At 41.3% G+C, this 10433-nt stretch overlaps 1 long non-coding RNA gene across 1 annotated transcript; it reads right to left on the bottom strand.

Moving 5' to 3' along the window:
* Positions 1-366: 366 nt before the first annotated feature.
* Positions 367-10098, bottom strand: LOC138102911 (uncharacterized). The gene is made up of 2 exons (XR_011147611.1): positions 9187-10098; positions 367-4120 (listed from the first exon to the last, which is right to left on the bottom strand). It is a non-coding gene; the product is annotated as an uncharacterized lncRNA (long non-coding RNA).
* Between the last annotated feature and the right edge of the window lie 335 nt (positions 10099-10433).

The following is a 10433-nucleotide window of genomic DNA, read 5'->3' as shown; positions in this document are numbered from 1 at the left end:
GGTTACGAGAGATGAGTGTGTGTGAATGAGATGCGGACTGGTTACCCCCAGATCTGCAAAGCGAGTGTGGCAGTCTCTGAGTGCTGCGGTTCCGTCTTGTTCGCGAGAACAGCGGCCAGAGAGGAGATGCAGCGAGAGATAAAAAGAGTGAAAGAATCTCCCGGGGTGACTGGGACGGGGTCCCCGGGAAGGGGTTGCAGAGTGGGAGCTACCCCCCCCCCCCCATATGCTGGGTTGAGGAAAACTCCAAGAGCACCCAGGGTCTAAAGGTACCCCAAGAGAATTTGGGGTTGGATGCTAGCAGTGCTGGGTTGAGGGGAATCCAAGGACACCCAGAATCCTAAGTGTGAGGAAATGAGACAACTCTTTGTAGAAATTAAAACAATTTATTAAAACAGAAAAAAAGTTGAAAAATTGCAAAAAACTAACAAAATATAAAAATTTGGGATCCAGATGGCTCGAGAGATATGCCCCAGGAGCGCAGGGATTCAGGAACTTTAGGCTTAAGACAGCTCTGAACCTCAGGTAGAGAAAAAAATAAACTTGCAGTTTAGGCTGGTCAAAAAGAAATCTATTTCTAAAAAGCCCCTAGAAAGGGGTAGGCTTCTCCAGCACTGCCTTAGCAAGCTGGAGAGGAAGGGAAAATGAGACTGACCACGTGTCTTTTTCTTCCTTTTATAACTTTTGCTCCGCCCACAGTCCGCCCACAATCCGCCCCCCTGGTTCAAGGCGGTTGGTGTTTTCCCCTTGACAGACCACCTCTGTCCACCAATGGCTCCTCCTGGTCAGAGGGGTGATATCATTTGAGATAAGGGTCATGTGCTTATGGGGGGCTGGGCTGTTTGTTGCAACTGGGGTTTTTTAAAATCTGCCTTGAAACCAAGATACAAGTAAAACATAAAAATACATCCAACACATCTTAAAACACTTGTAAAAGTATACAGTAAACACAGGAAGATCATAAAAACTTGATTAGTGTACCTGGACTGATGGATTGATTTTAACATTCAATTTAAAAATATTAAGCTCAAATTAATTAAAGCACTTAATATGCAAAGACCAAGCACAAATAGGGATTTCATGTATGACAAGTCCCCCCTTTTTCTCTTATGTTCACATCTTTGGTCTTTGCATTTAAGTGGAGGTGGATAACTCTTCAGGGATAGATTCAAGCTCTTTAAAACTGTCCCACACTTGCTGGGCAATTTTTCTCTCCTTTCTAGTTTTCTTATTGTTACTATTATTGATATGCATAATCTTTTGAGCGAATGGTGGACGCTGCTGTTGTCCTTGAAGATCCTGGATCAGTGGCATGCTTTGGACGACAGTGGTGATTAGACGGATGAAACAAGGGATTAAACAAGGGAGAAAAATAAGTCCTGTAAGGGAAAGTCCAACAATAATTAAAGCTTTCTTCCACCATTGTCCTTGGCCAGTAGAGGTCTTGTGGTGCTTCCCAGAAGTGGGGTTGTATACTTGCTGCTGTAATCCAGTACTTGGAAATTTGTGGCAGGACAGAATATGGATTTCCTTGATCCCAGCACTGCCAGAGTTTTTTAACAGGATTCAAAATGCAGTTTTTGTTTTTAACCTTTTCTGCAGACCAGAATACATCTGGTTCTTGAGGTATCCACCAATGTTTTTGCCCATCAGTTACCAGGTACCTTTTGCATATTGTCTCACCAACTTCTTCTAAAAATTTTCTTCCTTTCCTCCAGATGCATTCTTCTCCAATAACAGTATTGCTTAGCAGCCAGGTTTCATTGTCATGTCTGGTTGTGGGGGAGAGATTACTCAGTCGGAGCAAATCGGGGGGTCCAAGACTGACTCCCCGCCAAGGCCAACTCTCCGATTCTAAAGTTCCTCCGCACACCCAGCAATTTGTTAAATTTAGCTGTTGTCCAATCCTTTCTGCCAGGTCAATAAACAAGTTTTTCCTTGACATCAAAGGATTGTTTTCTTTTTGTTTTTCCTTTTCTTCTATGACCACCTCTTGGATCAGGTCAGTGTCATAGGTCTTTCTTTTTAACAAATCTTCTGTCTTGGTTATGTATCTAAAATTGAAACAGAGCCAATCGTCTTGGGAGGGGCACTCTCCCTTCTGCTTATGTATTTGGGTGCCAATGTTTTTGCCAATCCAGTACTTGTGACCTTTTTCTGAGCAGATACTCAACCTTGTTATGTTATAACAAGATGGATTAACATAAGTATGTGCTCGGAAAAAGTGTCGAATTTGAAATGAGCCTCCTTCTGCCTGGTACACAGTCTTGTAACATCTGTTACAGCGGCTGTCGGCTGCTTGTGTAAAGGGAGGCCAGAGGACCCAGAGACAGATGACACTTAGTAGCAGGATGTTGCTCACTTTCCCCTTTTGGCATACCCGAGAGGAGCTGTCAGCATTTGGGTTGCCTCTGCTGGTGGGGGTTGTCATCTTTGCTTCTTTCGTCCTTTCTTTAGGCATCTCACCTTCAGATGGTTCTTCAGTGACCTCAGGCTTCTGGAAACTCATGGTTATTTTAGGGTTGGCCTTGTCAAAGATTAGAGTTATCGTGCCCATAATTTTGGAGTCTGATTGGACTGTTATTGGAAGAGAATGCTGGCTTCAAATGGAGCCTTACTATACAGTTGATGTGACAATATGGTTGTGTGAAGGCAGAATCTGTAAAAGGGAATAACAAAGAACAGAATTAACAGCAAAATATTTTCAACTTAGTTTAACAACTTGTAGCTAGCACTTATTACTGAGGTATAACTGGGGAAGAACTGGGAGTACAGGATTTTATTAACTTGGACTGAGGGATGCTGAGTGGAGCTTTCAAGCAGGGTGTTTAGTTTGATGGTTTGTCTGGAGGTTTCTTCTCTTCAATTGGTGGTGCCACCGGACCCTTCACCCTCTTGACATGCGTCCAGCCCTTTTCAAATGTCCGGACAGCTGTTTCAGTGGTTAGCTGGACCTGAAATGGACCTTCCCAGGATGGGGTTAATGACTTTTCTTTCCAGGATTTTATTAACACCCAGTCACCTGGATTGATGTGATGTAAATTGAAATCAAGTGGGGGAGTTTGTGGTAGAAAACCTCTTTCCCTTAGCAACTCTAGATTTTTGGCAATTATCTGTACATATTTTTGTACATTGGTGTTTCCACACTCTTTCACATTCAACTCTTGTGGTGTAGCAAGGTAGGGTAATCCATACAACATCTCATATGGTGAACAACCCAAATCAGGTCTTGGCTGTGTCCTAATTCTAAGAAGAGCAAGTGGAAGGCATTTTACCCAGGTCCATTTTGTTTCCAGCATTAATTTTGTGAGGGTGTTCTTGATTGTCTGGTTCATCCGTTCCACTCTCCCAGAGCTCTGTGGATGCCACGGGGTGTGTAATCTCCAATTTGTTCCTAATTGCTGAGCCAATTGTTGTACAATTTGGGAGGTAAAATGAGTACCTCGATCTGAATCTATGCGGTGGACTATCCCATAACGGGGGATAATTTGCTCGAGGATCACCTTACTCACTGTCTGGGCTGTTGCATTGACAGTTGGAATAGCTTCCACCCAGTGGGTAAGGTGATCAACGATTACCAATAGGTATTTCCACTTCTGGACAGGAGGCATTTCTGTAAAGTCAATTTGAATGTTTTGGAAAGGCCTGATTGCTAATTTAATTCCTCCGCCAGTGTTCTTTTTCATTACCTTTTTGTTAACTTTTTGACAGATTACACAGTCCCGGGTTATTTGGTTGGCTATTTCATAAACACCAGTGCATCCAAAGGTTCTGAGATAGTGATCCGCCAGAGCCTTTGAACCCCAATGATTGCTTTGGTGGATATTTTGTAGAATTTCTCGGGTTAAATTTTTGTTTAAAATTTGGCGTTTATCTGGTAAATACCAGCGGCCTTGAGAATCCTCATTGGCACCAATTAAAACTAATTTCTGTTTTTCCTGATCAGTAAAAATGGGCGTGGGTAAAATGTTAGTTTGTGGAATAGTGTCAGATGTGGTGATGTTAGTTGGAAGTTGGTTTACTTCCATCACTTTTACCTCTTCTTCCACTGCTGCTTCTTTTGCTGCCAAGTCTGCTAGGTTGTTCCCCCGAGCTTCTTTTGTGGTTCCCGATTGATGACCTGGAATATGCACCACTGAGATCACCTGAGGCAGTTGCAGTGCTTTTAGAATTTTTAGGATCAATTCCTTATGTAGGATATCTTTCCCTTTGGTGTTTAGGAACCCCCTTTCGGACCAGATTTTTCCAAAGGTGTGGACTACGCCATAAGCGTATCTGGAGTCAGTGTAAATGGTCCCGATGCTTCCTGCTAGTCGGTGGAGTGCTTTTTCTAGGGCATAGAGCTCACAGACCTGAGCTGACCAGGTTGGTGGCAATCTGCCCTTTTCTAGCACACACATTTGGTGTCCATCGACCACTGAATAGCCAGAGCATCGCTTTCCATCCACCACTCGAGATGACCCGTCAATGAAGAGGATTTCCCCTTCATTGAGGGGACAGTCCACCAGGTCCTCTCTGACTTTTGTCTGGATGTCAATTATCTCAATGCAATTGTGTTCAATTTCTTTTTCTGATGGGGTCCCATAAAGAAATTGAGCTGGATTTTGGTGTGTACACACAACTAACCTCAGGTGGTCTGAGTGCATGAGAATGGCTTCATATTTGACTATTCTTGGGTCAGTTAACCACTCTGCAGCCCTGTGAGCTAAAATGGTTTTGATTGAGTGTGGTGTATGCACTGTCAAGTCTCCACCAAAAATGAGTTTTTGACTCTCCGAGACCAGAACAGCTGCTGCGGCGATGGACTGGATGCAGACGGGCCATCCTCTGGACACTGGATCCAGTAATTTGGAAAGAAAAGCAACTGGCTTCCTGACTCCTCCCCACTCCTGGGTCAAGACGCCATAGGCAACTCCCTTCTCCACATTAACAAATAGATCGAAGGGTTTTTCTAGTGAAGGAAGGCTTAAAACAGGTGCTTTTGTTAATTTCTCTTTCAGATTTTGTAATTTTTGTGTGTCTGAATTAGTCCAATTAAAAGGTTCTTCTTCTATTAGTTTTTCATATAAAAATTTGGCAGATTGTGAATACTGATCAATCCACAGTCTGCAGTATCCAAATAGGCCTAATAATTGCCGGATTTCTCGTTTTGAAGTTGGAGGTGGTAAATTTAGGATCCCTTCTACTCTTTCAGCACTGAGTTTTTTTGTGCCATGGCCAATTAGATGTCCCAAATACTTCACCTCCTGTAGCACAAATTGTAATTTAGGTTTTGACACCCTCAGCCCGTTCCTCCCTAGAAAATTCAGTAACTGAATTGTAGCAGTTCTTACCGTAGACTCCTGTTCCCCAGAGAGGAGCAGGTCATCTACGTACTGAGTTACCTGAATCCCTTCGGGTGGAGAAAAGGAACTTAGCAAATCTTCTAGCGCTTGGCCAAAGAGTGTGGGTGACTCGGTGTAACCTTGAGGCAGGCGAGTCCAGCGCAGCTGCTGCTTCCGTCCAGTGTCTGGATCCTCCCAGGTAAATGCAAAGATGTCTCTGCAATGAGAATCTAGAGGACATGACCAGAAAGCATCTTTAAGGTCAATAACAGAGAACCAGGCATGTGCTGGGGGTACCCGACTCAGGAGTGTGTAGGGGTCCTGCACCAGTGGGTACCTGGTTTGGACTCTCTTATTGACCTCACGCAGATCTTGTACAAGCCGGAATGACTTATCTGGTTTCTGGACAGCCAAAATTGGAGTGTTGTAACTGGATTTGCAGGTCTCAAGAATTCCATCTTGTAATAAGTCCATGATAACAGGCTTCAGGCCCTTTCTTTTGTCCTTGGAGAGGGGATATTGTGGTACACGTACTGGCTGGCTATTTGGGAGCAACTCAATTGTTAGAGGTGTGATGTCCATTTTTCCCCGGTTGCCAGGTTTGGCCCACACTACCGGGTCAATGTGTTGCTCATCTACTAAAGATAAAACAAACAATTTAGTGGTCATTTTTCCACCCTGCGGTACCACCCCAACCCTCAGAGGTATTTGGAAGTCACGTCCTAAAAGATTGATCCCAGCTTGAGGTAGGTATAGCACATCCCCTGTATGGGTACGTCCTTGTATGGAAAGGATTACATTTTTAATTACAGGAACAGCAAAGCTTTCACCATTAGCACCATATATATCTAATGTATCTTGAGAAATAAAACATCCTGGAGGTGTTTCAGTGACACAGGTTCTTTCAGCACCTGTGTCCACTAAAAACTCCACTTGTTGTCTCTGGGGTCCAGCTTCTAATTTTATCAAGGGCTCTTTAAGATGTTTTTGCCCCAGAGAATAAAGCCCCTGACCCCTTCAGTTGTTCAAAATTTGTCCCTCCATTTGAAGGACTCCTTGATCTCTCTGCTTTTTAAAACAGTACCACTGCCCGTGGCCTGGTTTATTACAGTATGTGCAAATTAACCTCTCAGGTCTTTGAACAATTGGGTTAGGTTGTTTATTGCAAACACAAACCTGTGGCTGTTGCTGAGAGCAGATTTGGGTTTGCTGTTGTGGGATGCCCCTTTGGGAAGTTCTTTGTGTAGGAGGGTTGTGGATTGGAGCATTAGTACTGTTATTCATTATTCGGCTTTTAGCCTTCATCCTCTCTTCATCCCTCCTAACAAAGACTTTTTGGGCTTCCTCCAGTAATTCATCTAGTTCCCTCTCTGGCCATTTTTCCAATTTTTCTAATTTTTTCCTGATGTCAGGCCAGGAGTGAAGCACAAAATGTACCTTTAGCATAGTTTTGCCTCCCTCACTGTCTAAGTCAATGACAGAATAAAGTTGAATGTTATTCCTTAACCGAGCCATCCAAGCTGTTGGGGACTCATCCTTTTCCTGTTCCCCACAAAATGCTTTTTTCATATTATTAACTCGAGGAACAGCTTCTCTAATCCCTTTTATAATTAAATTTCTGTAGTCTTTCATGTTCCTCCTGCCCTCTTCTGAATTTGGGTTCCATTCAGGGTCTGTCAGTGGTAATTTTTGTTCTCCAATTGGGCCCTGATTAGAATTATTTTCTCTGTCCCAGACTGTCACTCCTGCAGCTCTAATCAATTTTCTTTCCTCAATGGTGAATAAGGAGTGAAGGATGGATTGTATCTCTCCCCAATTATAAATATTAGGGCCGAGGAATTGATCAAATTGGTCAGCTAGACCAATTGGGTCAGCCATCAGGCTTTTCATTTCTTTTTTAAATTCCCGTACCTCAGATGAAGCTAGAGGTACAACTACATAACCAATTCCTCCTTGAGCATTTCCCATGGGTACCTCCCTAAGAGGTAGAATTTTAGACTCATGGGGAGTGCTAAGGCAGGTGGGACAGTCAGGTGTTTTAAATGATTTCTTTCTAGTGCAAGATGCTGGGCCATCCTGGCTAGAAGAAATCCTTTGTCTGGTTGTCTTTTTGTGAGAGCAGGAAGGAACAGAATTTTCTTTTTCACTTTCATTCTCATTTTCTGAGTCCCTTTCGATTGGGTGGCTCGATGAAGGAAGGACCCTTTCTTGTTCAATTTGGACCCTCCTTTCTGGAGGAGTTACTGGAGGAAGGTAGTCTAGGGGGTCCCACTTTGGTTTATTTAATTTAGGTTTTTGTTTTTCTTTCTGTTTGTGTTCTTCTGCAATGGAAAAAATTTGGTTTGAATTTTTATTAAGTCCAATTGAATTAGATTTAGTTTCCTCTTCCAATTCTATTTTTTTGCTTTGGTCTTCATTTTGTTTTTGCCAATAATTTAACCAAATTTTAGCATAGTCTAATTCATCAGAATGTTTTGGAGCTTTGTAATGTACATAAGAATGCAAAGCCTCACAAAGCCATTTTTCAGAAGACCCATACTTGGGCCATCTGAGTCCATCTTTGTTAATTTTATGTTTTGGCCACTTAAAAACACAGTACCTAATCATTTGACACTGGTCTTTTTCTTTAGTTAAAAGATTTTCTTCCCACTTTAGGAGCATTTGCCCTAACGGACTGTCTGGGAAGATTTTGTATTTCTTCATTAGGTCTTTCTTTTTGCTATTCGCTTGTCCCATTTTGTTACTGGGAAGCAAACAAGTAGCTAGTGCAGAAGGAAAAAAATTTTTTTTTTTTTTTTTTTTTTCCTAATTAAATAAACTAAAGTATTGTATTATATAAAACAATTAAAATATTGCATAAGGAAATAATATTACAAAATAACCTAAATTCAATACACTATCACAATAAAAAAATGATAATAAATTTATAAGCATAAAATACAATACAACTAATGTAGAGAAAAGCAAGCAGGGTTAGTAGATATATGATGGCGAATCTGTGGGAAAAAAATTAAATATGGCAGGCTGGTGAGAAACAAATATGGTGCAAGAAATATTAATTTTAATTATAAAAAGAATAATTAGTGAATATTTAAATTGGTTAAAGTATGACTGAAATTTAGATAGTTTTATACATATATACTTAAAATTTAAGAAACAAGAGTTGTCTTTATTAGCAAAGGAGAGATAGATTAAAATATTTATAACCAAATTAAAGGAAAAAGATTATAATGAATAACACAAGCAGTAATTCAAAATATCAAAGTAGTGTCTTATGATTAAAGCAGATAAAGCAAATTACAACTACAATCCAATAACCCAAACACTCCAAACTAACAGGAAGTATAAAGGTGCTAGATAGCACTGACCACAAGAGTGCAGCTAAAACAAGTTCACACATGCACTTAAAACGGCAAAGGGGTGCAGTTCAAATTAAAAGGACACAAAATGGCGGCCGACCACGTGGAAACCCGAAATTTCAAAATGGCCGCCGACCACGCGGCGAAAAGAAAAAGAGAGGGGTTTAAAATGAGGTTTCTCCTCAGTTCTAGACCCGAGGAGACTGAGACACTAATAAAAATGAATTTGGGGCTGCGCACACCCCTAAAACGTGGAAACCTCCCCCCAGAAAGGCTGATCACCACACTCGATCTTCCCCTCTGTGTCTCTAAAGGGGTGATCCCTCGTGGTGCCCTTAAAAATGAACCCTTTCAAGCACACTCACACACACACTGGGGGCGGCCAACCCCCCCACACACTCTCTCACAAAAGGAATTCCACTCGGAGGTTCCCCAAAAACTAATAGCCCTTAAAAAGGGTAAGTCCCTAACTAAGTTCCCTTTAAGAAGGGTTCAAGCCTTACCACAAGTCTTTCTCCACCGGAGGTGTCCTTTCTCTGCTGCAGTAATCCTTGTGGGAGCCCAGAAAATCCAAGGAGAAAAACCAAAAAAATCGCAAAAATTCAAAAATAGTAAAATTAACCAAAATACCTGGATTTTAGGGCAAAAATAGGATCCCGGAGAGCCCCCAAAAGAGTTGTGAGGAAATGAGACAACTCTTTGTAGAAATTAAAACAATTTATTAAAACAGAAAAAAAGTTGAAAAATTGCAAAAAACTAACAAAATATAAAAATTTGGGATCCAGATGGCTCGAGAGATATGCCCCAGGAGCGCAGGGATTCAGGAACTTTAGGCTTAAGACAGCTCTGAACCTCAGGTAGAGAAAAAAATAAACTTGCAGTTTAGGCTGGTCAAAAAGAAATCTATTTCTAAAAAGCCCCTAGAAAGGGGTAGGCTTCTCCAGCACTGCCTTAGCAAGCTGGAGAGGAAGGGAAAATGAGACTGACCACGTGTCTTTTTCTTCCTTTTATAACTTTTGCTCCGCCCACAGTCCGCCCACAATCCGCCCCCCTGGTTCAAGGCGGTTGGTGTTTTCCCCTTGACAGACCACCTCTGTCCACCAATGGCTCCTCCTGGTCAGAGGGGTGATATCATTTGAGATAAGGGTCATGTGCTTATGGGGGGCTGGGCTGTTTGTTGCAACTGGGGTTTTTTAAAATCTGCCTTGAAACCAAGATACAAGTAAAACATAAAAATACATCCAACACATCTTAAAACACTTGTAAAAGTATACAGTAAACACAGGAAGATCATAAAAACTTGATTAGTGTACCTGGACTGATGGATTGATTTTAACATTCAATTTAAAAATATTAAGCTCAAATTAATTAAAGCACTTAATATGCAAAGACCAAGCACAAATAGGGATTTCATGTATGACACTAAGGATTATATAATACCCATGGGTGGATACTAACAAGTGACTTGGAAAAGGTACCTTATTATTCTGTTGTGAGTAAGAATGAGTGAGTGAACAAATATTAAAAAAAAAAAAAAAAAAAAAGAGTGAATGTGTGAATGAAAAACTGTGTAATTAGAAGTTAACTTTGTTTTTGGGGAAGGTGGGCTATAATAAATTTTTTTTTTTGGTTTTTTTGTACTGTGAAAGGGTGGGTAGTATTTTACAGCAGTGAAGTTGGTGTTTTAAAGGAATGAGTTAGTATTTCAAAGGGGGGGATAAACTGATATTTTGAAAAGAGTAAGTTGGAA

This window comes from Aphelocoma coerulescens, assembly GCF_041296385.1.
Source record: "Aphelocoma coerulescens isolate FSJ_1873_10779 chromosome W unlocalized genomic scaffold, UR_Acoe_1.0 ChrW_unloc_scaf_5, whole genome shotgun sequence".
Classification (NCBI taxonomy): domain Eukaryota; kingdom Metazoa; phylum Chordata; class Aves; order Passeriformes; family Corvidae; genus Aphelocoma; species Aphelocoma coerulescens.
The sequence above is the reverse complement of the archived record's forward strand: the minus strand, read 5'-3'. Positions and strand labels throughout refer to the sequence as shown.